At 42.3% G+C, this 27,783-nt stretch overlaps 1 long non-coding RNA gene across 1 annotated transcript; it reads left to right on the plus strand.

Moving 5' to 3' along the window:
* The first annotated feature begins 377 nt into the window (after positions 1–377).
* On the plus strand, positions 378–26,680 carry LOC144768911 (uncharacterized). Its single transcript, XR_013598651.1, has 2 exons — positions 378–820; positions 26,485–26,680. It is a non-coding gene; the product is annotated as an uncharacterized LOC144768911 (long non-coding RNA).
* Positions 26,681–27,783: the final 1,103 nt, after the last annotated feature.

The following is a 27,783-nucleotide window of genomic DNA, read 5'->3' on the forward strand; positions in this document are numbered from 1 at the left end:
TGCTGTTTTAATAAGCAAGCAGAGGAAGGCAGAACGCCGAAACGCGTCCTTGCGATTAAAACGTCTTTGAAGGGGCCACGTGTGTGCAGTGTTTTTCTTTGAGGAACAGGAGCGTATATTTTATGTATGGAACCACCTCCATACTAAGCTGCACCCGTCACTAAGTGTGCATAGATTGCCTTATGGTGGACTTTGGAGCGGAATATATATATATATATATATATATATATATATATATATATATATATATATATATATATATATATATATATATATATATATATATTCACTGAAAAAACCATAGGTTATAGACTATATATAGTTAGGAATTAGCATTTACAAAACCTTGAAAATTCACTGAAAAAACCATAGGTTATAGACCATATATAGTTAGGAATTAGCATTTAAAAAACCTTATTTTACTCACACAAAACCATTGAAATTCCATATATAGTTAGTTGCACTAACTATATATCGCGGACCCGCAATCCACTGCTGATGATGTCACATATTACATCATTCATGACATGGTCAGTGACATCACTGATGACATCACTGATGACATCTCAAATGACATCACTGATGATAACTCCTTTTTGTATATATATAGATATAATATCTTCATTAATGTATATATATGCTTGTTCCTGAGGCAGCTAAGCCATAGGCAGAAACTTTAAAGGTTTAAATAGGAAAAATGGTACAGTCCGGTATTTGATCTTCATAAATATTTTTCTTTTCTTTTTTCAGCCTGCTCCACCGTGTATGCCAAACAAACGCTACGAGTAGATGCCGGCGCCATCCACTGGGCCATAGAGTGGTAACGTCTAGATTGTCTATTTAAATGTCAACATCCCCCATTCCCCCCTCCTTTAAGCACAAGCTTGCATATGTCATTCCCTGTTTTAAATCATTGAACACTGCGTGCCATATGTCTCTAGTAATTCACAATTGAAATGCTTGTATACAGAATAAAATGATATAAAACATATTTTCGACAAAGGAGTTTATGATATTTTCAAAAATGCAATAGAAAATTAACTTTTCCTTTGATGCATATTAATTCTCAACCTTCAAGATTTTGATACATTTTTTGTGGTAAAGTACCATACTTAAAAATAACAATAGGGGACTGTCCATTTCAGTGATTTTGAATATTCACTGTAGGCAAATAAATAAAAATTGCAACTATTTGGTTCAATATGCAGTTTTGTGCACATTTTTTCATTTTCAATGTACGCTTAAATGTCCAAATAATCAATTGTCTCATTGCTCATTTTATACTCAAATTGTAACTTTTTGACATTTTTGTATTATAGGTTTGAAATCCATTATGTATCTTGTTATTTTTTCTTGTATATCTTTTTTGATAGTCTTAGGCACCAACAAATCCTCTCTGTTTCGTGCCTTTTCACTCTTTAATGCATCTACAAAAACAGATACAGGATAGCCTTGTCTCTTTAACGAGCATCTCTTGTACCTTAGTTATAAACTCCTGCACCTCAGAAGAATTTTTGTTAAGACTTAAACGTTCTCTGTAGGGCACATTCCATTTCAATGGCTTGGGATGTACACTGTTGGCAAATACAATACTAGTGCAGCTGGTTGGTTTACAATGCAGTTATGGGAATTATATATTCTGTCTTCCATGGAATGCCATTAATGTGATTTAAAACGTCCATTGAGTCCCTGATATAAGTTGGGAGGTTTGCTACATATGGGAAGAAAAAGATATCGACAAATCTGAATGCATTGTCAAATAAAGCATCATAGGAGCTCACAATTTGTCATCCTGGGGGATTTTCTAGACTCTTATATACCTTTAATAATACATATATTTTTGGTGTTGGGGGGTGGTTCGTCTGCAAATATTGGAATTCCTCATCTTTGAGCAGCCATCTTTTATGCCAATCTTGCAGTTGTTTATAAAATTCCATCATTATTTAATTAGTAAGATTCTCTTCCAATCTTTCATAGTAGTTAGGAACATTCGGCTGTCTTTTTACTTCCTCATTTTATTTAATGCGATCCACTATGTTTTCTCCCTTATCAGAGTCTTTTATGGCAATGTACTTGTCTTTTTGTAGATCTTTTAATCCCCACCAGTCTTCTACAGCCATATTTCTCCATTGTTGGCAACAGTTCTTTCTCTCTTTTAGATATATATCTCTTAATTCCTCTGCCATCAATTCCTGAAACAGATCTAATTTATTTCCTTGTGGAAGTTGTGGGCATAACTTTGATTTTGGTATACAACTAATGAAGATCAATTCATGCGTTTCAATTCCTATTATTTACCAATACTCCTAATATGATATTTATTCCAAATGTTCAACTATCAGTGATGTGCATGATTCCATTTCTAGGCTATATAGAACTTTCATGGGAGCAACATCTTCTGTTATCAAAGTTATACATATTTGAGGAGCACTATACCTTCTCATGGTGTATGTTTTCATAACAAAGTATTTTTTTTATTTTTCATTTTCTTCAAAATTCATTCATTCATTAAACTTTATTTCGGTTATTTTTAACCATAAAAGTACATAGAATATACATTTTCATTTTTCCACAATTCATTTGTAGGTATACATTTAAAATAGATCATATGCAATCGGAGTGGCGAAGACAAATTGTTTAAGTCAGTAAAAAATGTAAATAGTGTCTTCAAAATGTATATAAAGTCACTATTGCTGGGGGTAAATTTATTTCTGTACAGGACCAAAATGTGAGACCATTATTTAGCAAATTTCTATACATATTGTTCAAACTTTTTGTTCATAAGTTGATTACCAAATCATCCTCTGAAATGCATATGTTTGTGCTGTACACTTCTTTGTACTTTTGCCACTTTTGTCTTTGGCTTTTACTGCTCCCCCTTGTTCTTTTTGATTTCAGTAGTTAGAGCTCCTTGCCTCTCACTCAGGTTATCATTCAGAAGAGGTGCATTTCTCTGGGCAAACACAATTTGAACTGCACTGTAACTGGTCCTTCATCCCCTGAACTGACGTCAGAGCTTTCTAAGCTTGAAGGGGGTCTCCCATTGTCCAGCATTTGATCCACTGTTTGTCTGCTATAAATTGCATCCAATCATCTGGAAACGGTGTACATTCATCCAGTGGTGTAGTCTGTGTTGAACCTGTTGAATGTTTTACATTTTTGAAGTTGTGCTTCTTTTTCATGCTTCTCAAAATTTTTTCTCTAGTTGATCGTTTTTTCCCCTCTTCTTTTTCTTGATATATTTCCAAGGATTTTTTTAGATCCTAGATCTTCTCAGTTGCTGGCAAAAATCTCTGTTCAGCGTGAATAATGAGGGTGTTTATTAATTTCATTGAATCATCTGTGGTATCGGTATGTCATTGTTTGAGCAGAATCTGATCCATATTGCTGAATGTTCTTAGAACAAAAATCCTTGAGTCTGTTGGAATCCAACTCCAATCATCATACTTCTTGATATATATATATATATATATACATTTATATATATATATATATATATATATATATATATATATATATATATATATATATATATATATATATATATATATATTATATTTATGTTTCTATATATATATATGTTTATATATATTTGTGCAGATATACATATTTTATATATATCAATACACACACACAAAACTAATCTCCCTGGGGTGGAAAAACTGTACAGGAATTCTCAGGCGCATTTCTCAATTTGTTTCAGCAAAACGCGTGTCAGCACCAATGCCTTTATCAATTGCTGAGAAATAAATAAATGCAATATGGTTGAGTTTTTCATTTAAAATATCCAAAAGATGCTCCTATTGGCGGGTGACAGGGAGGCAAGGAGAGGGCTGTGCCATCTTGGTTCAATATCATGCTTTGGTTGCCATTTTAGTTGTAATATTACAATGTTCGGTATGTCATCCTACTGGCTTCCTTGATTAATAACCTTGACCTTCTATGATTCAATCGATGTTCAAAACTATATGGGTATAGCTGATCGAGAATAGCAGTATTGAGTGTCTAGTGCCCGATAAACAGCAGAAACTATTTTGAATAGCTGCTCCTGTGAGTTATGGAGAGGCGGCTCATACAGAGCATGATTGTTACAGAGAGGACTAATATAAAAAGCCAGTCGAATGGTGGAACTATGATATACTGGCTAATTAAATGTATATGTATATAAGCTTTATTTCGAGCAGCTCCTGTCATGAAAGCTATAAAGCATCTAAAATAAGAGGAGGATTAAACATGGTCAATTCGAACAGCAACACATTACAAATAAATTAGTGGAAACAATTCATCCTGGTACACAACTACAGCAAGGGTACAGTGTGCAATTCAGCAGGTCAGCAATAAAGCAGTTATCACAACATAAGACAATAAAACATACATTAAAACATTATAAAAGAATATGAAGGGGTGTTGCAAAGCTTCCGAGTGAGGGGCCTCTTCAGTTAGCCCCAGTTTGCAATCCCCAGAAAACCTTTTAAGATTGTCCAACCCTCCTCAGGACAACATTGTATGGAGACTAGAGGTAATAACGTGCACATGCGTCGTCGCAAGGCTGTCAGGGTGTCTTCGCATCATCATCACATCGCCGCATCAAGAGCGAAATCTTCTCGCATCGTAACTGGATCATCGCATCGCATCAAGGTGCCATCTTGCGCACCGTAACGGGCCAGCAGGCCGAGAATCTACACATCACCTCCGCACCAGTAAGGATCACAACGCATCCCCTATTCTGTGCAAGCATTGAGGCAGGACGCAACCGCTCCCCCGGACCACGGAACCAACGCATCTCCCCTTTTGCGAATCTTTTGTTTACTTTGCGTTACTTTGTTGAGAACTTTGTCGCATTTATCATCAAATTGAACTAAGCAACCTGAATCATCTTTAAGTCAACATTAAGTGTAGTATTGTGGATTTTTTGTCGTTTGTGGTCTTGTGTTAAGTCTTTATAAAGAATACTTATTTTCATAAACTGTGTTGTGTCCATCTGTAGTCACTGTATTACTGTGTATATTCATAACTGCTTAACACACTTCCTCCGAGATAATCCTGTCTGCAGCTACCAAGGGGGTGAGCAGGGGTTATCTAGGAGTGTAATCCCCTTATCCTGACTTAGAGGTAAGGGTCCCTATTTGGACAAAGGTGAATACCGTTGCCAACTAGAGACCCCCAGATCTAACATTGGCGGTCAGCGGTGAGGATTTGGAATTTGAATTTGTGTGTTTCATATACAGTAATTGATGTACACTACTAGTGAGTGCTGACCAAACGCGACCACATACTTTTTTTTAGAATCTTTTTACTTGGAACAGTTTTTTCCTGAAAACTCCCAGTTGTTACTACCTTGAGTAAACCAGCATCTGTTGCATCTATGGATCGTGAATTGGAGGAAGAGAGGTTGGAAACCTATACTTTGAAACAGCTCAAGCATCTCTGCAAGAAATTGAAAGTAGCTACACCTGGCATTTCTAAAAAGGATGACTACCAAAAGGCGCTAAGGGCCAGGGTAGAAGCAAGAAATGCCCCTGATGTTGTCGAGTGTTAGACCTGGCACCATTGGCGTGGGTCTACCTTCCATTTTTATTGCTGTGCCTCATATGTTTTGCTGGTGTTTGCTGCTCAGAGCACTGTGCCACTGACAACCAGTGACACAGTGCAAGTGCTCCCAGGGCAAATTGCTAGATTTATTGGATTCCATGATTGGCTTATTTGGTTTACTGTCAGACCCTAGTACAGTGCACCAGGAGTGCCCAGGGTTTGTAAATCCAAATGCTGCTAGAGGGCTTGCAGCACTGGTTGTGCCCCCCCCCCCCCCACAGAAGCATACTTGTAATGAGTGTCTAAGATCTGCCATTGCAGAGCCTACATGCAGTCTGGTACTGTCATGCTGACTGGGCAAGTGTACCCACTTGTCAGTCCCTAAACCTTCCCTTAACTTCATATTAGTCACCCCTATGGTAGGCCCAAGGGCAGGGTGCATTGTAAGTCTAAGGCAAGACAAGCCCTAATGTGTGTGGCATATCCTAATGTTGAATTACAGCACATTTTGTTTTTCACTATTGCAAGGTACCTGTTCTCCATAGGCCAGAATGGGCTGCTGGAATTATTACACTCTATAATCCTAGCAGACTCAGAGAACATGGTAGAAATTCAAGCTTAGTATGCCTGAACTCAGAATAATAAAATACGTCTTTTAGTAAAGTTTACTTTAATATTCAGTGTTTGCAAATACCACTTTTAGAAAGTTGGTCTTTGCTTGCCTAACCATTTCAGCCTGCCTGTCCTAGAATGTGTATCTGCTGTCTGGTTTCTGTGAGTGACAGGGCTGGGGAATTCCAGGAGACAGGCTGGGGCAGCCAGGTGGTGAATAGAGACATTTACATCCAGATGGGTGGGAGGAGAGCACCTGGACTCTAAATAGGGCTGTGCCTTCCCCCCACAATGCTGGCTCCACCTCCTGTGGAGCGTCTGATGACTCTGCCCTGCACACTGAAAAGAAAAGCCAGAATAATGTCAACAAAGTGCTCTAGAACTGGGCTGGACTAGGCAAAGCCCCCCTGGACTGAGAGAACAAAAGATTTGTGGTATAAGTATTGGGACCCTGAGCCCAAGAAATCAGATCCTGAATTGACAAGAAGAAACCTCAGCCCGACGAGAAGGAACTGGGAAAGCTGAAGGAGGAGTACTGTCCCTTACCTGGGGGATTGGCTTGCAGTGGTTGCCTTGCTGCTGAAGGAGAGGTGAAAGATTTCAAAAGACTTTATTTTCTTGCTTGTGCCAAAGATCTCCAAGGGCTTGGAATCGAGCTTGTCCCCTAAACGAAGTCCCAGGACCAGTGGACTTCATCCGCCTCGAAGTGAGCTGTTGGAAACGCTGTTTTCTGAACATCGCAACTCCCGCAGTATGGCTCGCACGCTGCATCGTAAGCTGAATGCATGGCATCCAGCACCGTCTGCCTCAATCAACGTGGCTCACCGCTCTACGCCTCATACAGACGACTTCAACGAGCTGGAGCTCGCCCCATGACTGGCCAACAACGCTTTTGCATCGCCTTCGCTTCACAACGCCTCGTCCGTTCCCGACGCATCTCTAAAGGTGCTGTGTACAACTCAAACTCCATCCGATTACGCATTGGACTGAAGCGTCCGCTGTGCTGATTAGACTCTCGTGTATTCTTTTTCATTGCCGTAAGAGCCGGACAGAGAGTATGAATCATACCAGACTTTAAAAACTACGCATTTATCAAGAACTTTGCATTGCTACTAGTATTGTGGTCATTTTTGTTGTTATTTGGGTATTGTGCTAAGTCTTACATAAAAGTATCTATTTTTCATACAAAAACCTGTGTGGTGTCCATTTGTAGTGTTGTCACTGAGTTACTGTATGTGGTTACAAATTCTTAACCTTCAACCCCCCTAAGAACAGCCTTGTCTCCTCGCGTCAAGCTACCTGGAGGGTGAGCAGGGGTTATTTTTTAGGGTAATCCCCTTGTCCTGACTAGAGGAAAGGGTCCCTGCTTGTCACAAGTACTTACCTGTGCCAACCAGAGACCCCCAATTCCAACATTGGTGGCAGTGGTGGGATTTCGAATTTGCATTTGTGATTCATGTACAGTGATTGGTGAACACTTCTTAGTGAGTGCAGACCAATAGCACAACCACGTACTTTTGATTCTTGTTTTGCTGGAAATCTCCATTTTTACAAGTCATGTCTGGTACAGTCAATATGGAGAGGGCAGCCTCTATAGTCTCTGATGGAATCGAAATAGAATTGGAAGAAGAGCGACTAGAGAGCTACACCCAAAACCAGCTGAAGGGCTTCTGCTTTATCCAGACTGGATGTAGAGTCAAGAGTCAAGGCACACTACCAAAAGGTGCTTAGGGCCTGGGTAGAGTCAAAGAAAGCCACTGAGGAATTGCTGGAAACTGAGCAGGTGGAGGGCAACAATGGCTTGGGCAAAGGCCTGTCACCAGAAGAGTTGGCAGGCAGGGAAAAAAAAGATTACACGAAATGGAGATGTCAAAACTTCAATTGAATGGGCAACTGGAGCTGGAAAGCAAAATGCTGGCTCTGAAAGAAAGGAGAATCCAAATAGAGAATGATATGGCTCTGAGATAATTGGAACTAAAGGCCAACAATTTAAAGCTTCTTCCTCTGGTGGCAGCACACCGCCAGTGCAGGCGGAATCAAGGGTGGTAGTGGTTCAAGGCCTATGAGGTAGCCATGTCCTCCCACCGGGTCCCTGAGAAATATTGGGAAACGGGTTTATGGGGGCCGTTCCTGAGTGAGGGGCGGGACACACTGCTAGATTTGCCCTCTGATGTTCATAATTCTTATCCCCATGTGAAGGATGCTTTGATGGCTAGGTATGGGTTAACTCCTGAGTTATATAGACAGAGGTTCAGGGGTTGCACAAAGATTCCTAACAGTACGTATGTTGAGTATGTAACTTTTTTTGCAGAGCACTGGATGCTTGGGTGAAGGGTAGCAAATTTGATGATTTTCAGGGGCTTCTTGATTCAATTGCATGGGAGCACTTGTCCAGTAACTGTTTTCCTGAGCTACGCCAGCACCTGATTGATAGTAGGCTGACTAATCCTAGGAAGCTTGCTGAGGAGGCGGACCGCCGGGTCAGTACCAGGGTCCACAAGGGTCACATGGGACACTCCGGCACAGGCGGGCAGGGTCCCCAGCAGAAGAATGGCACTGAAGAAGTTGAGACCATACTTGTTTGGGACTCACTTCCGTGTTCAGACCGACCACAGGCCCCTCAGATGGCTAATGCAGATGAGGGGTAAGAACCCAAAGTTGTTGTGGTGGTCCATTTCCCTACAGGGTATGGACTTTACGGTGGAACACCGCCCTGGTACAGAACATGCCAAAGCTGATGGTCTGTCCAGTTTTTTCCGACTTAGTGAAGAGAACTCCCAAGGGGAAGGGTTGTTCTCCGCACATTTCAGCTGTAGGGGACACGTGTAAGACCTGACATCATTGGCGTGAATCTCCCTTCCATTTTTTAACGGATTGCCTCGTCTGTTATGATATGTTTTTGCTGGTTATATGCTTTGAGCACTATGCCACTGCTATTCAGTGCCACAGTGCAAGTGCTCCCTATGTTAAATTGATGTACTGATTTGTGACTCCATGAATTGGTTATTTGATTTACTTGTCAGACCCTAGTACAGTGCACCATGTGTGCCAAGGGCTTGTAGATCAAATGCTGATGGTGGGCTTGCAGCACTGGTTGTGCCACCCATGGAAGCAGCTTGTAAAGTGTGTCTCAGGCCTGCCATTGCAAGGCTGTGTGCAGTCTAGTACTGCCATGTCGACTTAGCCAAGCACACCCAATTGCCTGTCCCTAAACTATCCCTTTGCTTCATATCAGACACCACTATGGTAGGCCCAAGGGCAGGGTGCATTGTAAGTCTAAGGTAGGACATTCCCTGGTGTGTGTATCATGTCCTAATAGTGAAATACAGCCATTTTAGTGTTTCACTATTGAAGGCTACCTGTTCTCCATAGGCCAGAATGTGCAGTTGGATTATTACATTCTTATAATCCTAGCTGACTCAGGGAACATGGTGGAACTTCGAATTTAGTATGCCTGAACTCTGAATGATGAAACACATCTTTTAGTAAAGTTGGTTTTAACATTCTGGACCATTTTTAGAAAGTAGGTTTTTTCTTGCCTAACTGTCCAGGCCTGCCTCTGCTAGGTTGTGTATTCCTTGTCTGGGTTTGTGAGTGACAGGGCTGGGGGATTCCAGGAGACAGGCTGGGGCACCCCCTTGGTGAATAGAGAGATCTGCATCTAGATGGGAGGAAGGAGTTGCACCTGGACCTGAATAGGGCTGGGCCTTCCCTCGACAATGCTGGCTCCACCCCCTGCGGCTTGTCTGAAGTCTCTGCCCTGCACTGTGAAAGGAGAGAAGGAATCTTGTGAACAAAGTGCTCCAGAGCTGTATCTTCCCTCCCCTGTGCTGGCTCCACCTCCTGTGGGGCAGCTGATGTCTCTGCCTGCACAGTGAAAGAAAGAAGAGAGTCATGTAAACAAAGTGCTCAGAAACGGTTTTGGACTAAGCAGAGGCCTCTCTGCCTTCAGAGAACAAAGGATTTCGGGGTATAAATATTGGGACTCAGACCCAAGGATTTTAGGAACAAGAAACCTTTCTGCCAAGGAGAAGAACTAAAGGAAGCTGCAGAATATTCTTCAAAGGCTTGAACTTGTGCTTGCCTCCTGCTGAAGTCTCAGGGACAAAAGACTTCACCTCCAGCTCCCCCTGTGAATTTCCTTGCTGGGAATTCTATCTATAGACATGTGCGTGTTGCTGGGAGCTGGAACCACAACGCATCAAGAGGAAATGTGTCGCTGCCGCAGCTGAAATCATCGCATCGCTGGAGAAGCGTGCCGCTGCCGCATCTCCCTGGAAGCGTGTGTTCATCGAAGCTGCCTGCTGGAAAATCACTGGAGAAGCGTGACACCATCGAGAGAGTCGCTATTGCATCACTTGAGAAACGTGTCGCAGGGCCTGTCGTGGCTCCAAGGTACAGAGTCGTCGCAAGCCTGCCAGGGCGTCTTCACATCATTGTCGCATCACCGCATCAAGAGCGCCATCTTCTCGCATTGCAACTGGATGATCGCATCACATCAAGGCGCCATCTTGCGCACCGCAACGGGCCCACAGGCCGAGAATCTACGCATGAACTCCGCACCGGTAAAGATCACGACGCATTCCCTACTCTGCGCAAGCATTGAGGCAGGACGCAACCGCTCCCCTGGGCCACGGAACCGATGCATCTCCCCTTTTGCGAGCCTTTTGTTTACTTTGCGTTACGCATCCATGTACTTTGTTGAGAACTTTGGCGCATTTATCATCAACTTGAAATAAGCAACTTGAATCATCTTTAAGTCAACATTAAGTGTAGGATTGTGGATTTTTGTCGTTTATGGTCTTGTGTTAAGTCTATTTAAAGAATACTTATTTTTATAAAACCTGTGTTGTGTCCATCTGTAGTGTTTTCATGGTATTACTGTGTATATTCATAAATGCTTAACACACTGCCTCTGACAAAAGCCTGTCTGCTCGTGCCAAGCTACCAAGGGGGTGAGCAGGGGTTATCTAGGAGTGTAATCCCCTTATCCTGACTTAGAAGTAAGGGTCCCTATTTGGGCAAAGGTGAATACAATTGCCAACTAGAGACCCCCAGATCTAACACTGGCCAACAAACATAACTTGGGCAACACTTTCTACTGGTGCCTTGCAACATGGGCAATCCCTTGGTCTTGGATTGCATGGGTGCCACTTAGCTGTTGTCTCACAAACAGGAAATGTGACAAACCTAAAAAGCATATATAACATCCGGTCCCAAGGGACCCATAATTATATCTGAAAAGAGCTCTAAGTAGCTGGTCAGTTTGTGGAAATAAAAATTATGTGGTTTTGTTTGCTAACTTCGTGTTGTTCCACCCAATTCCAGTAAAGACGTTTAAGATCTTATTTCCTAGGTGGGTCCTGCTTAACCCAATGTGCTTGGAGCCCTAGTGCTGACATCATCTTCATAACAATGGAGATTCAGCCTACTTTGTTACTTGTGTCTAACCGGATGACATCAGATAAGGCTTCTGCATAGGGTAGGAGCTCTGGGGACCACCTCATGCGAGCCCAAAAGAGCCGCGGGCGAAGCCTCACAATGTCACCAATTGATCGCCTACCCATGAGGGAGGTGAGGGGAATCTAGTGAGGCAAAATAACTAGGGGCCAGATGTAGGTAGGGTTTTACCGGCCGTTACCGACCAGTAAATGGCTTTTCGGTATGTAGGGGCTCTATTTTACAGAATCGGTAAATTTACCGATTCGGTAAATTTACCGATTCGGTAAAATACCGAATCAGTATTTTTACCGATTCGGTAAATCTGATATGTAGGTGGGACTCTTCAGAGTCCCAAAAGCCTTACCGAATCGGTATTTTACCATCAAATCCAATTTTATGGTAAAATACCGATTCCGGTGTGCATGCACATGTGTGCATGCACACCTATGCCATATGACAGGCAGACCTGCCCTTAGGGCATGTATACCTGCCACATGGCAGCCGAGCCGGTTTTGGGGGGGGGGCAGAGGGTGTCAAAGTGACACCCCCTGCACCCTTGTGAAATTCGGTATTTACCGATTCGGTAAATACCGAATCGGTAATGCCCATTCATTCCTATGGGCTTCAAAGCCCATAGGAATGAATGGGCATTACCGATCGGTATTTACCGAATCGGTAAATACCGAATTTCTCCGATTCGGTATTCCAGCACATCTGGAATACCTACATACCCACCCCTCAGATTTACCGATTTTTAATTACCGAATCGGTAAAATTCGGTAATTAAGAATCGGTAAATCAATCCTACCTACATCTGGCCCTAGATCCCTTAAAAATGTATGGTCAGGTCTGCGGAGATGGTGAACCCTATCAAATCTCCACAGCTCTGCTATATACAGTGCTGCACTGACTGCCTTTGCATCGTAGACCTGGAGTGCAGGGGCCACCGGTCTGCTATGTGAAGAGCGATGTTCCTTTCCACGTAGCCCCATTACCCTCTTGTGGCCATTTAGCATCTTTTTAGGTGGGGCTGCCACAACATTTTATCTGATAGTCAAACACCAAGGTAATCAAAAGTGCCAACTCTTTCCAAAGGAGGCCCACCCACCAAGGGGCTGCCTTTGTAGGACTTATGGGGTTTTAAGGCCATAAATTAGTTTTTTTAGTTGTTGATAACCAACCCCCTGTTAAGGCAAAAGAGATGAACATTTTAGGTAGACGATGCAACCGCACTGGGGTCTTTGACACCAGCAGTGTGTCATCTGCGAATAAAAGTGTTGGTACCTTATCACCTCTCAGAGTTGGTGCATCTGCTGGTTCTTCTTGCAGGAAGCTGGCCACTCCATTCATATAAAGGGAGAATAGGGTGGGAGCGAAAACACAACCCTGTCTAACTCTCCTACTGACAGAAATGTGATTGGTCAATTGCCCCTGCACCCCTAGCCTAATCTGTGCAAATTGTGTCATCACCCATGGTGGGTTTCATATCAATTGAATCATACACTGACTCGCCCTCTCTGACATTTATCTCATAGCTTTTTTTTATCCTATGTTGACTTATTGTTTTTCATTGCTGAATGTTGTATCTATTTATATACTACCTATTCATGCACATACAGCTCTACAAAATCATTATGTAAGTTCTAGTCACAATCAATGAATACAATGGGCCTGGATAAATTGTCAGTTTACAATTGTCAGATTACAATTTTCATAACCAGTAATGTCACATCTGCCTATTTACATATGATTCTGTTTATTATTGACTTCACAAAATGCCATTTGGGGAAATTTGCTATTGCACATTTGCTTAAACTTTTCCTTTTCTTCCATGGTGGGGTAAAGTGTTAACCCAAAACAAGGAAACAAAGCCTATTGTAATCATAGCTTTTGTGTTTTTAAAGAAGGGTTAAATCCCCTGTATGGGAAACAGGCAGATGGTGCAGCCTGACGGATCATGAGGGTATTTGTTTTTAATCATTCTATTCATGTGCAATTCACTATATCGTTTTGATCCTGAAGAAGCGCCAACGTCCATGAGCCAATAGAGGCGCAAAACATGTTGGTCGACGACAGGCATATCATACCTGTCGGGGTAATTTTTTACCCTTGGGGTTCTAATCTATTTTATCTGGGCATACTCCCCACCCCGAATTTTTTGATTTAGCAACCCCAGTTTGATTTTTACCTATCTTGCACACACTTCTCTCACCCTCTTTTAGGGACCCATACACCACACATCCACATGCACCATCTGGCATTCCCCCAAGAAGAACTCTGCTAAAGTGACCCTTCAGGGGACCTGTCGGGCATTTCAGCACTGGGCCCGACGAGGAGCAAATGCCTGATGATGAAGCATGGCATCCCTAAGGGTGTGTGAGGGCAACAGGAGCAAAGACTTGCTCTTTCTCCTATTTTGTGGGGGTCCCTTTGTGTACCTAGGCTCTTTCTCTTACTTTATGGTTGTTGTTTTTTTTAGCACCCTACCTTAGGAACAGTGTCCTTCTTTAGTTTAATTGTCATGTGAGAGGAGCATGGACACTGGACCATAACTCGCTCCTCTGTCCCCCCCCTCTTTTTGTTGATTATTTAGAAGCAGGTATCGGCAAGTTGCCGTAAACAGTGCGGTAGGCAGTGGTGTCCATACCACAATGGCGCCACCCTTGTCTGCTGGTTTGATTGTAAGTGATTTCATAGCTTGACATTTCTTTCTAGTCAGATTCTGATATAGTCTGTCAGACCCCTCACAGGTAGTGGTTGAGTTGTGACCACTTTTTCAAAGGACAAATCTTGGGGGGGAATCTGATACAGAGGAGGATTGAATGTAGACTTGTTTTTTAACCCTGTATTGGTGTCAGTCTCCTCATGGATCTCTTGTGTCTTATCTCTGAAAAAGAAATTGAGACGAATCTTGCGAAAAAATCGCGCAGGTTCTTGTTTGATCACGAAGGTGTCACCTCTGTGAGAGGGAACAAAGCCTAATCACTTGTTCAAGAGGGCATGTTCTTCCATCTTCAGTTGCCGCTGACTGAGATTGATGACTAAATCGTCTCGTTACTGGTCCCTGCTTGGGCTTCCGTCATGCTCAGTGTTGTTTGTGCTGCCGGTAGGGGCGGCCCATGCTTTTGGGCTTGTTGGTACCGCCGTTTTCCTCTGGATCTAACCTAAAAAAGGATTGTTTGGAAAAATCTTTGGTTGCTGTTGGTATGGGAAAATGTGCCCATGTGGAGGTAAATTGGGATAACCAAAGGGTCCCTGCGGCCACCACTAGGGTGGTGGTGGTGGACCACTTCGGTAACTTTTATCTGAGATTCCAATGTCTGTATTTCAATGAGGATTGTGTCTGCGATATGTTTGGTTGTATTAATTATAAGGATCACCAGTCGCGGGTGCCGCGCTACACCACAAGAGACCAATCCGTTAGGAACAGCTTATCCTCCAAAACAGACGTGGTGCATTGGTGACTCTTAACCCTGTTGGTGCACAGTTTCCTCTCAGATATTCTGTCATGATGGCCCCGTGTATATATATGCAGGAGTGGGATTTCTTGAGCAACAGAAGTTTATACCAGTCATCGCCTTGTGTTGAAGGTCTAACTTGAAAGGTGTCTATTATGCCTGGTGTACTCAAAATTGATTGCACAACTGTGTCATCAAAAGCTAAGCCTTGCTGTTTTGCCACCCTAAATTCAAAGGAGTGCCCTTGGGGTGACAGTGAAGCGCTATACAAATATACCAATAAATAAATAAATAAATAAAATAAATAAATATATGTAACTAACAGACAATAGTTGTATGTGTCAAACTAAACAGTTCTCTCTCATGCCTTACTTCTGATAAAAAACAAATATCCTGCTCTGATACTCATCAGATAGGGACCCACAGCCCTGGCTGCTCAGAGATACTTGAAACAACAAGAGAGGAAGGGAAAGGAAAAAAACGCTCCTACTCCCCTCGGGTCAAAATACAATAGAACAACAAAGTAGCGTTACTGTTGGAATGGACTATATAAGGAGCTGGCAAGTATGCTAGTACTATGTCTTAAGTCATTTGCAAAGAAAACCTCTATAGGTTAAAATGAAGGCCCTCACTCACCGACCTAGTCAGTGACATGCATTATCATCGGGCCCCAACGGGAGTGCCCGAATGCCACCCTGGTGTGCTGCGCGCCAGAGTTACTGCGGAGCTGGTGTTTTTTTTGTGAGTGTGAAGTGAAAGTGGTATTAAAAAAGTCACAACTGAGTCAAAAAAAGAATTTATTTGTTTTGCCAATCGGACTAAATTAAAAAGGTGTAGGATAAAGGACCAAATTAAAAGTCCGGTATTATCCTAGTGTAAGGTCAACATGTTTCAGCCTCTGTGATTTGGTATATCAGGCATTTGTCAGGAGCAAAGAAGTGAGGTGAAACATACAGCCCTGGTGGTATGGGCGCGCTAAGGCCCACCCTAACCTGGGGTCAAATATGTAAAAAAGTACAAAAACTTATTCTGTGATTCCAGAGTGTTGGAGTGGAACCGAGTTTATTGAGTTGCGCTAAAGTCTAAGACACCATGGATCTCGGGAGGGGGTGTTAGCAATATGGCACACCACCCTGTTAGCTAAGTACCCGTTTGGCACCTGCTAGGTCCTCCACTGCCGGACCCCGAAGTTCTCATTACTTGTGGATTTTGTAAAATCCTGGTAGAGTTGACACCAAAACATCCCTGAGCTCTTCTTTCTCAGAGAGGGGGTTGTAGCCCTCAAAGGAACTAGGTTTTTCCTTAGAGAGGGGCATCTCAAATGATGACGCATGTCACCTCTGGGGAGTGAGGGATTTCGACCTGAAAAGTGAATTTCCTACAGCTAGGTCTATAAGGTAATTCTACCATGTTTTTAAAAAGAGAGCACAAGAACTTTGGCGCTGGTTAGCATTGGTAAACTGGGCAGAGTCCTAAAGCCAGCAAAAACGAAGTCAGAAAACAAGAGGGTTGTAGGCAAAAAAGGGGGAACAAATCCAAGGATGCTAGGTTTAACACTTCTGAAATATGCAGCCTTATACATGTGCCATACATAAGAAAGGAATAAAGCATGCATTCTGAAGCTAACCTCAGTTTTAATATTTTCGGTAAACACTATCCTTTATCTCCATTTCAGTCTGGTTGTCACTAAGGATAGTGTGGTTGCAGCAATCCAACAAGTAAAGTTAAAATCAAGTTCGCGGGCTACCAGGCACGCTGGCATCGTTCCTGCCTACGACACAGCACACGGCAGCCCGCGAACACTCGCCATTTGGTGTATGAGGCATCATTCCTACCAGAAGCTCACCGACTGGGACAACATTTCTGCGGTCCCGCGTTCATTATTGCCAACCCGTGCAGCAAAATCCCATCAGACTTATCGGACAATTCGCGCTCTCAGCCATGCTGTGGTTAACGGTTGTTCCGCATCACACCACACCGGTTACCTCCATTCATCAGGTTTTTGCACCACCCGAGCTATCAACCCGGTAGCTCAAAGCCACACAGTGGACACCGGCTCTCCCTGTGACCTCAGTGGCGACTTTATAAACACCTCCGGCCCGTTTCAAGCCTCAAGCTTCAAGGTTGTATTTAATATGCAGGCATTCATTAATAGCCCTGATGATGATCCTTGTATCTATTTGTTAGGGATCGAAACGCCGTCGACAAGTTAAATAGTTACACACAAGTTTTCCATTGTGTTTTCATTTGTGTGTTAGCTATGTATGGACAGCTCTGATACGATTTACTACTGATTATTAGGGTCCTCTTTTCTTCCTTTTGCCTGGAAAAAACCCTTTCTCCATTTCTGTTTTTGTCTTTCTTGTATTGGATACAGGATTGTATCCCACTGTATATTTGTGCTCACAATATCTTTTTATACCTTATATTGATTAAATACAGTGTCCGGCTGGACACCTTTTTTCATTATAGTACACATTGTTGACTATAATTCATTATATTGTGTTTACTTGATGCATTAAGGACCGTTGTTGTCTTACTAAGGAGCACAATAGAAAGCACAAAAGTCTAGATAAAGCACACTCTCAGGAGAATCACACTGCAGTGCTCAATTTATTTACTCCGGTAACACATTTCGACTGTGGACAGTGAACAAGACTGTTCACAGTTGAAACGGGTTACCAGATTTATCAACAGGACTTCATCACCCAAAAAGAACATGCCAGGAGGTGTGTTTGCTGAGAGGTGGCCGCAGGCCACCTTCCCTTCCTCCACCATTGGGGGATGTAGTCCACTTTACCTATGAGGGACCTTTGGGCCCAAGAAGCCTACCTGGTTCCTCCTGTAAGTCCTACGCAAAGGAATTCCTGAGAGGTGGTAGGAGGCCCAGCCCCCTTTCTCCACCACTCTGCAAATGTGACTAGTACTTAAAAAAACGTAAAAGTCCAAGAAAAAATAAATGATACAGGGACATTATAGTTAGGAATTAGCATTTAATAAAACCTACAAATTCACTGAAAAATCCACCTGTTTCAGGGATCTAATAGTTAGGAATTAGCATTTAAAAAAACCTTAGAAATTCAGAGACAAAAAACACAGGTTACAGTAACGTTACAGTTAGGCTGACATTTCACTTGTACAAAACCTGTGAAATTTAGCCATTATACTTACCTGAGCTAACTATAACTCGCGCTCCCGCAATGCACTGCTGATGATATCACATATTACATCACTCATAACATGGTCAATGACATCACTGATGACATCTCAAATGACATGTAAACTCAGGGCTATGCACACAATACTTTATTGGGAAGGGCAACACAAAAGTATACAACACATTTCTGCCTGCCCTTCTTGCTCACACTAGCATTTCACTGGCTCAGTGAAGATCTCTATGCCTTCCAAGAGCCGCCACCACAATGGATCTTATGAATGTACACATCGTTTGTAATTAGCCATTGAGTTTCTGGTGGCCAACCACCAGACTTTTTTGTTTTTCAAAAACAAACTCCTAAATCAAGAGATTGGTTTAAAAAGCAAAACACTAATAACTCTCACACCCTGGGAGTTTTTTCACAGAATTTAAATGTAATTTTTTTCCAGTTTTGGACCACAGAAAAATCAGACCCTTTGCTCTAAATAGGTCAGTTGGACCTATGTACTTAAACTGATAGGATCTAGTCTTTAGGACCATTGGCGTAAGTTTTCCACCTGCTGAGCTTTCAGGGGCACAGTTGTCATAAACATGACCATCGACCCATCTCTAAATTGAACTGGTGAATCATCAGTTTGGTGGATAGGGTACTTCTCCCCCTTTGCTATCCAGTGGAATTAACTTTATTTAGTACAGCAATGCCCAAACTTAGGAGCAAATATTATGAAACTGATTTGGTAGTGAAAGAGTAACATGTGCAATCCGACAATGCGTGGCGATTATGTATTCCAAGGCTGCCTCAAGTGGAATACAAAACAATAAGACCCAAGTGATTTAGATCAAAATACTTTGTTCTCTTTATTGTAAATACTGTCTTTTAGAGACCCTGCGGAAGTCAAAAGGGGCATGTAAGTAACATATAAGTATACAGAAAATCAGGTCCCTTATCCAACCTCCGGTTATCCTGAGCAGGCCTTTAGTCCAGCACATTACCTTCCTACACTTGGCTAGTTGGAGAGATAAGGCAGAATAGCCTCTCACAGGAAGTTGGATATTGTTGTGGTACTCAAAAGAGCCACTAAGGGTGAGGTGCCAACCCTCTGGTATGCTACTAGGTGCCTTATTATGCAAATATGTAGTACGTGTAGCATCAGCTACCAACCCAATAGCTGTAAATCCCACCAGAATATAATACAAACATTGGAACATTACATTTTAGATGCCAGCGACTTCTGTTCATAGAAAGAATATTGTTTGCAAGTAGCAAAACGTCAATGATCATATTTAATTGCTCTTCTTGGTCTCTATCTGAGAATTGCCTGGTACCTTATGCCTCCAATTTCAATAGGAAGTGCCTCTCTATATGGTGTGGTATGCTATGCAATATGTACAGTGGGCATGAATTTTCAATTACTTATGTAAATGTATGGAGTGTGGTACCAGCTTAACCAGCCGTAGTTTGTTCTTTGGCTCTCAGATGAGGAGGAGCCATGGGTTGTTTACTGGTGTATGATGGGAGGGAATCCTCAGCAACCCATGTCTAATCACCAGCTAGTACCTTGCGCCATCTGTACACCTCACAGATTCCATCCCATCAGGTATCATAAACAATGTGAGCAGCACGGCGTTCATCAGAGCATATGGCGATGCACCTCCCTTTCCACTGTTCGCGTAGATTCCAAGGCCTATAACATAACATGTGTATTTGTAAAGCGCACGTTCACCCAGAGGTCTCTTGGCGCTGAATAACAGATGTTTATTGTTACCCAACTCAATGGTACTCATTTTATCGACCTCAGATGGATGAAAGGCTGAGTGGACCCGCCGGGATTTAAACCTTTGACCATGAGGCTAAACACAGGCCCCTGTAGTGGATGCATTAGTCCATGAGCCACCAGACCCGGCCCATGCCATAGAAAATGCACACATTTAGCCTGGGCATCATAAATATGCAGCTCAATATCAGGAGTGGAAAACCACCTGTATTTTTTGTATATATTTTTATTGATTTTATAATTATCTGTTTGTACTCCACTGGCATGGCATCATCGTAATATATATGTTCCAGTCCACAAGAAGTACAATACCGCAATGAAGGGTCACTCAGTGTAAGCAGCCTGTACAACAACATGGATACCTGCAGATGCTTAACATAAGGATCATGAAAATCAGATTATGTCAATCATGCCATTATGATTCCAAAATTAACATAATGGATAAGCACAATCACAAAAATTGCTCAATCCCCTACGCCCAGCCCCGTCAATTATCAAAGTACATCAGGAGTCAGAACCTCACAACACTCCAATAGGGAGTAATTACTCACGGCTGCAACCAACAAGTGGCCTTTTGTCTAAGATGTAGTAGCATTGTCCTTGGGGGCAAGAATCACATTTAAACTGGCTGAAAACTAATTCCATTGCTCGATGACATTACATCTCCCATCCCGTGCTCTATCATCTATCCAAACCAATACCTCTGCATTTGCCCATGGAATCACATCCCTTTTCCACACAATCACGGGAGGGGCGAGTGCACTCCTCTATGTCATTGTGATACACCGTTTTGCTGATACCAATGTCAACATTTGGAGACCGATCAGCTGTGTCATAAAAGCATCTGACACACAGGCAAACACTGTCTGCCAGAAGAACTCAGGGGCATATTATCAAGGGGGTTTATCTCCACTTTTTTGGCTTTAAAAGCCAAGAAAGCGGAGATAAAATGATCTCACTATTACCTAGCTGTCGCTAACACCAGTTAGCGACAGCTAGTAGGAGATAGTGACCATCTTGGGCCCCGCTTTGCATGTCAGTGAAATTTATCACTAATGACATCCAAAGTGGGCGTGCCAAGATGTTAGCGACAAAAAACAGTCGCTAACATCGCTATCTCCTATTACCAACTTTTGGAGATATTCGCGCTAAGTGCGAATATCTCCAAAAGCTAACACCTGCCCCTGAGCAGTTCTAAGCCATGTTATCCAATGGTAGGTGGATAACATGGCTAAGAGCATTAGCTCGGTAATGCATGAATATCGCTGACTTTTCAGCGATATTCATGCATTGCGGCCGATTTTTATCGCTTTTGCGATAAACCTTGATAATAGCAAGGTCTATCTGCGATAATTTCTGGTGATGCTTTGCGTTAAACAATTCGTTGCTAAGCATCGTTAGCGATAAATATCGCTTAACATTGGTAATATGCCCCTCAGTTGTTGGACACAGCCACACCATTTGGAGGAAGTCTGGATTAACCTGTTGTCATCAAGGACACCTCTTCCCCGTACTGGGGAAACATTTTCTATTCTGTCTAGAGAAAGGTATGTGTGGTGCAAATAATTGAATTGTGTAAATCCAAACCTCGCATTCGGCATAATCGTTTTTATTGAACCCAACCACCTCCTCCATGTGGAATCTTGTAATTCCACATTCAATTTCTCGTCAATTTCTCATCACACTAGACCTTGAGCCCCGGGAACTTCTCATCAGGGCTGTGATCTTATAGTGCCCTGTATGTATATGAGATAGCCTGTCTGATGCCGGCCAATGTCAGCATCAGGTCCAGCGGACCTGCCATCTGTCAAGGGTTCCCCTCCAGTCTCCTCAGATTCCCCACCACAGTGCAGAGTACCAAAGGAACTGTACTGGATCGAGTCTGCCTCCGGCCATCAAGTGGTCAAAAGTTCGGATACTACCATTCACTATTATATCCCCCCAAACTCCAACCCAGCAGCTGTACAAGAGTCCACCGGGAAGGTCCTAGTTCAACATCTGCTCTGTGGGAGGGGTCAGAGTGTCAGGCCAGGCACATAAGGGATATTGCATTTTCCCCAAAATATACATTTCTTCCAAGTCCACGCTGGCATATTTGAGATTACAGTATGGAGGGAAGTCAAGAGCCACTCCAAGGGTGAGCAGGCCCCAAAGTGCTTGCCAGTCGCTGTTCTGGGTTGGCCTCATTTAGTATCCATCGGAGGGGCCTCTGGAGTTGGGCTGCGGCATAACAGGGCTTGTAACTGGGAGCTTCCAACCCACCATCCTCTAGTGTGGCATATAACGTCTCTAGTTTCACTTTATGCCTTTTATTTGTCCAGATCAAGGCAGCCAGTAACCACCGAAGGTCCACAAAGAAGGCTCTCTTCAAAATCACCTGCATATGCTAAGCGCAGAAGTACTAAAATGTTAGCAATGGACACTCTCCCCTTAGGTGATTAAGATTCTTGTGTCCATAAAGGCAGCAATTGTCGCATCGGGGATCATGCCCTACCCAGGTTACCCTCCACCAGATCCTGTCATACTTCCTTAACTATGGGGCATCAGGGGTCTGCAATAATGGGAATAGACATCATTTCCCCCCATTAATTTGCAGTCCGTATATTCGGCCAAAGGTGTCTAAAGTCGACATTCACGTGGGAGAATGGAAGGGTCCGCTTGCAAATATTTTATCATGTCATCCGTGTAGTGGAGACTATGTTAGGGTGGCCTCCGACGGTATATCCTCAGCCACGCACTCCCTTATGAAGCATGAACGCCAGTGGCTCCATGGCCAGGGCAAAGAGCAGGGGGACATAGACTCCCATGATGGTGCCTCTCTCAATCCTGAAACTGTCAGAAACGAGCCTCCTACTGCGTACTGTAGAGATGGGTAGGTCATACAACACCTGTGTCCAGTTACAAAACTCCTGGAGGGTGTTTATTATTTCAACAATATACCCTGTCAACATTTTAGGTTACTAGGAACATATCTTTATTTTCCCATTAAAACTTTCTGCCACATCAAATAATTATTTCAATTCTTGGGAAAGGTAAACCAGCATAGGGGTGAATGTGGAAATTAGGAGACTGCCAGAAGGTTATGTTTATTGATACGGTATGATTATGCCAATCCTGTAAACAGAGCTGTTAAAGGACACTCAACGTGCCTCTTACTTTTAAATTAAATAATCATATCAAACAAATCTATCAAATACATCATAAACCTTTCTTGGTGATGTATGCGGTTGTTTAACCACGTTGCCAATATGTTCCTCTCCCATCCTTCCTCAGTAGACGGAATCACTGTACATCAGGCTAGAAATTTTGGCATTGAAATCATCAGCTAATAAAAACAAATCATTAGCACAGTATTATTACGCACCCGGCCAGCCTTATGTCTATGACAGACACATCTAACAGATGAATAAAATGGATAAATTGAGAAGTTCTAAAATAATTTCTGTGAAAGTTGTCATGCAAAATCATTTTTCCAAGGGTAATTTGTAATCTAGTATACTGTTTTAATACTTACAAGTCCAGCTTTAGGAAAGAGTGTGCAGCAACACAGTGCAAATGGTGAGGCCACCTTTACCTCTAACCAAAAGTTGAAAGTGCAACTAAAATAAATGATGGATACCTTCTATATGTTAAGGTGTGGTGATCTATGTCCGTTAGAGCAAAATAAGAACAGTGACCCAACAACATTATCTAGTTTCGATTATCCTGCAAAATACTGTAGTAAAGTTGGAGGTATTGGTAAGGTAAAAATGTGTTATGGGGTATTATTATATTTAATTCTATTGTTGTCTTTGCACACCACCCAAAGGATTAAAAGTGTGCATTTTCACTCCTCCATAAAGAGGCAGAGTCTACATGTTTCAGAACTACAACATAAATCCCTCTCTTCACAACTAGCAAGTGTCCCAGTTTGTAAGTGCCCAGATGGTAAGGGAAAGTGTGCCTTTAGCATTCGCAGGAAACTGTGAAAATGAGCTATATTCCACAAGTAATGTATGCACTTCTCCTTTCTCCATAGGACAGAAAGGTCTAATATATAGCAGAGTGGGATAAAAGGCTTAGTTTGGTCAAAAACTGCTTGTCAACTGGAGGTTAACACCAGCCAAGTGTGGTTGAGATGTGAAAAACGCAACCATGATACTGTTCACAACTGTCAGTGTGGTCTTCAACTACCCCAGGCACAGAGCTGGCTAACTGAGTTTGAATGGCTGGTGTAATCACATCAGAAAGAGCAGTCATCTCGTCTTGGGCCTGACTGCCAATGTAAAGCTTGCAAGCATTTCTCTAACCAATTGCAGGGCAATTTCAACTAATCGAGCTTCACCACTCTTTCACATCAGACATTGATCAGATCAAATTAGTTTGTTCAGATAGTTAAAAACACCTAATAAAATAAAAAAGGCAACAACAACTTATATACACTATTCTAAATGAATAATACATCATTTCAAATGTTCAATAAATATCAAACTAAAACAAAAAATGTTTATACCTGCTAGAAATGCTTCAAAGTCTTGACATCTCCTATTTTGCATAATCATTTCCCTCAGGCAAGTGATATGACGTGACCTTTTATACAAATCAAACCACGTGACATTATACAAATTCCATCTTATATAGATTCAAAATGATATGCTTTTTTGTGAACTGCACTGACTTGATGTTACCTACATGCCATGTAAAGACATAGAATAAATAACATAACATTCCGCAATATAACACACATAATGTTGTTGTTTAATGGCCATCACAACAACACCATGGTTCTGTTGTTCAATGGGTGTTTGACTCACAATCAAAGGGAATACATCACGTGTGTCAGTTTTCCAGATTCCCAATGTCTCCCAAGGAGATCCTCATCCTCACTAACAAAGGGTGCAGTTTATGTTTATTCCCCGTTGCTTCAGTTGGCTGAGCAGCGTCATCTTCAGGTATTTATCACCTGAGTTCTCCTGGTAATCTGCTGTCCTCCACCAGGAGGGAGACTGTTTGGTTTATGGCAGCCTTGAGTGATAGGTGGGTGGTGAAAAGTGTGAGTTAAAATTACCTCAGTTCCCATAGAAAGTATTTTATTAGTCAGGAAAGGGATAACATTAAAAAGGAATAAAAATGGAGCTTTAGTTGACGTGTTAGTGATGCAGAGCCCCTAGGGGTTGGTTGACCTGTTTTGCCTTAGGTCGTCCTTGTGGTTCGTGGGGACTTCATCAGGATCAGTGTGAGAATGCCTTTTTCCGGAGATCGCTCAGTGTGTGTAAGTAGATTGACTTACCACTCTCCGTCAGCTAGCTTGATTTGTTAATCTCTGACTTTGTGTTATAGGTCCAGACTCTGCCCACAACTGTGGAAGACAGAAAAACTGAAAAATACACTACTTTCTTGTTACATGTAATGATAGCTACTGTCTTGCCCAATGTGGTGCTACAATGAAAACAACCTAGTTAGGAGCAGGGGTGGTGTTATCCATCTTCAGCACATACAGACTTTACTAATCTTGCCAAGGATTTGTGAATATACTATTTATGTATCCCATGTTGTAATGTGTCCTCTTGGAGCCTCACGAATTGTTGTTGGAAACAACGGTGTCATCATCAGTGAAGCTGTGTTTGACTAGGGTGGCTAGAGCAAAGGGAAACGGGAGCATACAGGCAGCATCCTCGATGCTTGGTTGATTCAGAGTACAACACAGCTTCCCATCTTAGTACGCAAATGTTAGGTGATTACCCACCCTCAACAGCGGACTATCTCGCTAAGGCAAGGAAAATATATGGCTTGAATGTGTCCAATCTTTCCCCCCACCTTATCTAAGCAAAACTGCAGGGTAGAGGTGTGACTGGGGGGCGGCGTTTTGTGAATAAATATAACCTCTTCAGGGCTGGGACAGACAGAACACTGCCCTGTTCGTAAATGTTGGGAAGGACTGAACACACGCTTTTATGAGCGGGCTGTCACTGTAGAAAGCAACTTATAGACTGAAGAGGCTCAGGGCAACTTCCATGTGTGTTAAAACAAGTGCATGCCCCCCCCCCCAGTGTGTGCGACCATAATTGGGTGAAGCCTATATGATGACGTTTATTCGAAACATGAGTCAAACTTACTAACAAACCAATTTCATTAGTGCTCATGACCCAAAGAACACTCATTTGTAGGTGTGCATTCACAGGACTACAAAATAAACTAAAAATGACAATCTCTTCAGTAGGCAGCATGCACACTACCACTACAAGACATCTATCAATCTAAACAAATACAAAGGCTGGTATATTCATTTTCAGATCAGGACATATTCCCTAAGATATACTGTTAAAAATGTCCATCTGAACTGTAATTCCCTGTCCAATGCATCAACTTCATGAGGAGCAAAATTATGCCAGCTTATGTTGGCACACCATGCACAAAGAAGTCTTCTATCACAGCATAACATGGTTTTCCAGTGATCTGCTTGTAGGGCTTTGCTTTCCATTCATCCAGGAGTACGTTTTTCAGCATTGTCTGTTTTTCTCTCTTGCAGGGTAGCACTGCCCCTGGCCTTTATGCTACTTGATGAATTCTGCAACAACGCTGATTGGCGGAAACAGTCACTTTTCAACTTTCTACACAAGGGATCATCTTCTATTTCTCCGACTTAACACGTTATTCTCTAGTAACCTCTTGTGATTCTGCTATTCCTTGTGTCACTTTTCCAATAAAGTAGAAAGAGCATCACAGTCCCTGACTCGTCTCCATCATTTATTAGATCTAGGAGGATAGACTGAGCAGCCAGAGACTGCAAATGAGAGCGGACTTTGGACAGTTACTCAAACTTTGTTAAATATCACAATCAGTGGTAAGAAACCATCCAACAAATCATGGTTATTCGGCACTGGTAGTTGTGGAGGCAGGAATTCTTCTGCCAGTTTCAGCTCTACAGGCATTGTTGTGGTCACTTGGGGACTGACTGATCAAAGAACCTTTACAATACTAACACAGCTACTGAGGGGATTCTGAGCCAATTGCACACCAGGAAACACATTCGACCAGCACCACACAGCCAATAGGACTGGCCTTCACACTGTTTATCAGTAAATACGTTAGTTAAAGTAATGTCATACAAACTGCCAAATAAAACAAACATTATGTTATAGGTCTTAAAGTGAAGCGATTAACATAGTGACCTTGGCATAAAGCAGATGAATTCAGGATAAAATAAACAGTGCCTAAAACGAGATGAGGCACTTTTATCACGTGTGTATTAACACAGCAAACTTAAAAGAGGCACTGCTTAAACTGTCTCCGTACCATGCAAAAAGAATGACATTAACCACACCTATTTTCATCAAACTCTAGATATTCAAATCAAAATCTTTTGATCATGACAAAATGTAGCACATCATACGAATACAATATGTTTTTACAAAGTGTGCACTATGATAGCAACTGCATGACTTCTAATTGTTACATTATATCTGTAGACAGCAAGGTGAAAGCATGTACAACGCCATATTATTGCCAAGAAATTCCAACCATCCAGCTGTTACCAGAGGAATAAGAACAGGACGAAGAATTAGACCGGGAAAAAGTAACATGGGTTCTAAAAATAGGCTGAACAACAGCATAAAAGTACAGCCGCACTTGTAAACATGTCTGCTTGCAAAGTAAAACAAGACGAAGCATCCTGACAGAAAGCTGCTATTGAAAGTCAAGCATTCAGCGGATGATGGAGCAAGCCATTTTGGAAAGTATCAATACTCATCTATCACCCACTCCGAGATGCCCTTCGGGTTGAACGTGAGCTTTACCAATGTTTATATAGATTTAGGTAAAGTCCAAC

The sequence above is a fragment of the Lissotriton helveticus genome, chromosome 7 (genome assembly GCF_964261635.1).
Source record: "Lissotriton helveticus chromosome 7, aLisHel1.1, whole genome shotgun sequence".
Classification (NCBI taxonomy): domain Eukaryota; kingdom Metazoa; phylum Chordata; class Amphibia; order Caudata; family Salamandridae; genus Lissotriton; species Lissotriton helveticus.